Raw genomic sequence first — 5,200 nt, forward strand, 5'->3', positions numbered from 1 at the left:
AAAAAAGGAAAAGAAAGATGAAAGAACATCTTTTCGTGGCACACCGAACACGAGATGGATAAGACAATCCATACATCGCATTGTATTGATGAGATCTCTTTAGACACACTAAAAGCAAGAGTCCTGGACCTGACAACATCTGTGGACAGGTACTGAGAACTTGTGCTGATCAGCTGAGTGGGATTTTTCACCATATCTTCTCACTTTCTTTAGAGCTACAGACAGTACCTAAGATTTGGAAATGCTGTCATTGTCTACTTTTTCTACATAATCCATCATACAAAATGTAATCAAATGGAAAAGTCTCTTTTTAAAACTTGTTTTATTAGTTTTAATCTTTTAACTTTATGCATCAAGCAAAAATGTAATTATATGCAACATTCTCTGACTGGAAGAAATTTGTTTAATATTTAAACCTATTTTCTGCACATTCCAGCACATAAAATAAAATATTTTTTGTGTTTACACTCAGTCTTTCAAATAGATGCAAGTAAAACACAGCAGAAAATAAATAAAGTCAAAGACTAGCGGTCCTGTTGCTCTATTTTCACCTGTAAAGCAGGAGTGGGGTAGGCGGAGGTGTGCTCTGGTGCAGGTGTGCCGCAGCGGTCAGTGGAAGAATCCGCGAGTTTCTCTGTGAGTTTCCCATTACGTCGTAGCGCACTCGGTGCTTGCTTGGAAGTTTAGGGGTTTTTTTCGCTGTAAAAAGACGTTTTCTTCCCACGCACAACGGACACTAATGTTTTTGTCACTTTTTATGGAATCAAACTCAAATAAGGTCAGTACTTCCACAGTTTAAACGCTGCACGCTCATACTCTCTCCTGCACTTGGTATACATTGTTGATCTGCACACAGCTGTTGTCACCAGTGTTGGGACTAACGCGTTATTAAGTAACGCGTTACAGTAACTACGTTATTATTGTGGTAACGAGCACGGTAACTAGTTATTATGCCAAAATCAGGAACGCGTTACTCGTTACTGGGATTTAGATAGGCTCGTTACTCGTTACTTCGTGTGGTGGCTATCGCGGAGCTTCCACAGATTCAGTAACATTAGCAAGTGGTGGAGGCCAGCAGGTGGATGAAGGAAAAGGGAGGCAAGAGGAGAGACCCGAAGCGGCCGCCGGTCCGAGAGTGTCAGGTGAACTGAACTTCAGGTAAGAAGTTATGACCTGCAGTCTCTCTGGGTCAGATATGAACCAAGTTTAGGTGGAGTTTATTTTTGTTATGCTGACTTTTTCGTACTGCGTGCTAGCTAGCATGACGGAGTTTCTATACAGCTGGGTGGGTGCTATATGTTACTGATGTTGAACTTTATTTTGTTCATAAGTTATTAGAGTTGCCAACCGTCCCGTCTGGTATTCAGAGAAATATTACGCGTTTCTTATTGAGGTGAAAAGGAACAGTTTGTCCCGTAATTCAGCTACAATGAAAAAGGCACAAAGCTGGAGTTATTCTGTGTTTGCTGCACAGCTGCCTCTTCTTCTCTCATTCTCTCCCCCTCCCTCTCCTGTTTCTACTTCAGTCATGAAACTGATCAATGATCAGCTGATCGGCTCTCTTGTTTGTTTATCGCTCACTTTGCGCCGAAAGAGGAAACCAGCGGATGTCGCGCTAAACAACAGCAGCACGTTTAAGCTTGATCAGCTGTTGTTAGAATTTATTTAATATTAATTTCTAGTATCAGCTGATGTTTGCTGGAGCCACAGCTGCAAAAAAGCTGCTGGTCATGATATGGTTTGGTTATCTGGTGAGAGGGAAACATGAAGATGAAACCAGGAGATGTCCTTACTGGATCATCAGAGCTGAACAGGTGATGGAGAAACAGGTTTACCTTTTAGGTGACATGAATGAGTTGAAGGGAAGTTATGAACTGTTTCTGAGAGACAAATAACACCAGGATCCTTTTTTAAGTAGCTGACAGCTGGTAACTGTGCAGGGGCGGGTCTAGCAAAGTGTTGCCAGGGGGGCATGTAGGGCATTAACAGGGAAGGGGGGCACAAAGAAATACTTTCTTATTCTCATTTAATATGTCTGTTAGGTGTGGCTGTGTGCAGGCAGGAATAGGACCCAAGGTGCAGACTCCGGAGACAGACGTGAACTCAAAAAGGCTTTAATGCTGAACGCAACATGACATAACTAGAAAAACTCAAAATAAACTTACACCGGTGGACAGGCAAAACACACAGCAAAATAAACGGTAGATCGCGACACAGACACCAAGAAACACAGGGCTTAAATACACAGAGGGAGCAATCAGGGAATGGGTAACAGGAGGGAAACACAGCTGGGGCAAATCAGGCCTAACGAGACAAGGGGGAAGCAAAACCAGACACATTAACATCAGACATGGACTTTCAAAGTAAAACAGGAAACATAACACAGACTCACGGGCAGGCACTATAACAAAGGGAACAGAGACGTGGGAACAGGGCAGACACAAACACTGAGAAATAGGAACTAAAGATACACATAAACGCGAACTAGACAAGGGGATGCAGGTGATAGGGGAGACAGAGCAACTAAAGAAGACAGAGACCTAAGCCATAAGATAGAACTCAAAGAAACCAAAAACTAGACAGTATAAATAATAATTGGTAAACGTCAATAAACCTGGGTCAAGCGACACAAGGCCCCCCATTCCCCACCAACCCAACTGGTCATTTTACAAGAAGTAATTCCCGTCGAAACACCCCCCAGCCCTGTTATCTTCGCACTTATAGCTGCCTGCTTGAATCGTATTCTCGTGTCTCTCCCCTCGAAATTAATCTTGTCTTTTACAGAACAAACGGTGATAGATTTGATGTGCTAGTCATACCGAACTTCCAAACAGTCGGACATTATTGGGTCACAACATTGTAGTTTTCCAGTTTTTTCAGGTAGGGTTAATTGAATTTCCTATTAAGGTGGCCAGTTCTTTATCAATATGCGCGGCTCAAATTCTTGGGTTCCAGGTGCGCCTTTGGTATGCAGCTTCATCTTGGGCATGTAGGGGGTGGTTTTACCATCGAATTTTAGCAGAAACTTCCTATTTCAGAAGGGGCAGAATTTCCGGCTTCTGAGTAATCGAAGCACGACGCTGAAAGTTGTGGCGTTCTGGTGAGCCTCATCAGAGAAGTTGTGATTCCACATGTGACGCTGTGACGTAAGCTAGAATCATGGCAGCAGTCAACGACGGTCCAGGCGTGGGATTCCTCTCGTGGAAATATGCACATTATATTTTCCTTTCTATTGATAGGTGGCACAGTGCTAACATGTAAGCAAGCTAGAAGACAGTTAGGGAAGCAACACATTAACAAGAGAATTCTGAGTAAAACCAAAGTTACTTTCCCTAGTAACTAGTTACTTTGAAAGTAACGAGTAACTTGAAGTAACTGAGTTACTTTTGATAGAAGTAACTAGTAATGTAACTAAGTTACTAATTTAAAGTAACTTACCCAATGCTGTTAAAACGACTCATTCACTGGTCATGAAGACATTCTCGCAAAAAAATCACGGTTTTAGTAACGCAGCTTTCCTAAGGGAAAGTAACGGTAATCTAATTATTATTGTCTATCCCTTTAAAATAGTCAGATGTCTATTTTTATTAATGTACAGAATTCACCTGCTTGCTGCTACTACTGCACATTCACCCAATGTATATACTATATTTATATATATATATATATATATATATATATATAATGTTCTTCCTCTACACCCCCCCCCCCCCCAATTTTGCATCTTACTTTTAGTGTGTCTAAAGAGATTAGCTACCCCCTTCTCATCAATACAAAATGATGGGGGAGTGATAGTCTTTTCCCTCAGTGTGCTGGTCTGCCTAGAACAGTCAAAGTTCTCAAAACGAAGGTAAAAACTGTTAAGACTGTCTGCCAGATGTTTTTAGAGGTAAACCCCTCTAAGGTAATATTACTTTTACCTTTCATCTGTAGCCCTGCCATTGTTTTCATACCAAGCCAAGCTCTTTTGAGGTTGTTACTGTGGAGTTTTCCCCCAATCTTATTTCTGTATCTCATCTTGGCAATCTGTATTGCGGCCCTCACCTCCTTCCTCACTATTCTCACAGTGGTAATGTCTCCCTTGTTAAAAGCAATTTTCGTTTTAAGAATCAGATCCTTAATATCTTTAGATAGCCACGGTTTGTTATTGGGGGAAGTCTTAAATTCTCTTACTGGAATTACAGAGTCTTTGCAAAAAGAGATGTAGCTACACACCACATCAGTGAATTCATCCAAATCAGAAGTGCTCTCTTGAAACAAGGACCAGTCAGTACAATCAAAACACCCCTGAAGGGCAACACAACTGTTTTTTGTCCAGACATTAGTCCCAAAGCCGCTGATTCGCAGTGAAGTGTCACTGTCCACAGCGGTCAGCCACGTCTCAGTAAGTGCCATCGGGCAAGCCTCCCTGTATTGAAGCATTAATTAATCTGTACAACACTAAAACGTTTTTTCATCTCTGTGTGTGGAGTGAAGCTTTGGAATAGACTACTTGAAGAACTGAAGCAATGTCTCAGCATGACTCAGTTTTAAAGGTGGTTCAAAAAATATGGTTTTTGCAACGTACAGGGAGGAGGTAGGGCTCGACTGGCGAGATTTCTAGAAATAAAAGCTCCATCCAAAGAGGGATGGATGTCGACTCTCCTAACAAGACCAGGTTTTCTCCAATTATCTATAAAGACCACATCATTTTGTGGACACCACTCAGACAGCCAGCAATTTAAGGAATGGTGCGATTGGGGAGGGGACCAGAGAAAACTAAAGAGTCTGACATTGTTTTGGCAAAGTTACACACGGATTCAATATTAATTTTAGTGAGCTCCAATTGATGTTTACGCTTGAAGTTACATTTACCCTTAACCAACAGTTTTAAATTTCCCTTATTGGGGTGAGGGTTAAACCCCGCACAGATGTTCCTCTTTACTATGCTAGCCACTTAGTTGTGGCGTTCTGTGTATGCCCTGCCTGCTAGCATCTTGTGCCCTGCTGTTATGTCCTGCATTGTCTCAGGGGCATCTTTACACAGTCTACACCTGGGATCTTGCCTGGTGTGATAGACCCCAGCCTCTATGGATCTTGTGCTCAGAGCTTGTTCCTGTGCTGCCATGATTAGTGCCTCTGTGCTGTCTTTCAGTCTGGCTTTGTCCAGACTGGTAGGATTTCTGGATGTCAGCCACTTCCTCTATCTGCCGGTGGTACA

Source organism: Haplochromis burtoni, unplaced genomic scaffold (genome assembly GCF_018398535.1).
Source record: "Haplochromis burtoni strain Fernald_Lab_line unplaced genomic scaffold, NCSU_Asbu1 Contig_126, whole genome shotgun sequence".
Taxonomy (NCBI): domain Eukaryota; kingdom Metazoa; phylum Chordata; class Actinopteri; order Cichliformes; family Cichlidae; genus Haplochromis; species Haplochromis burtoni.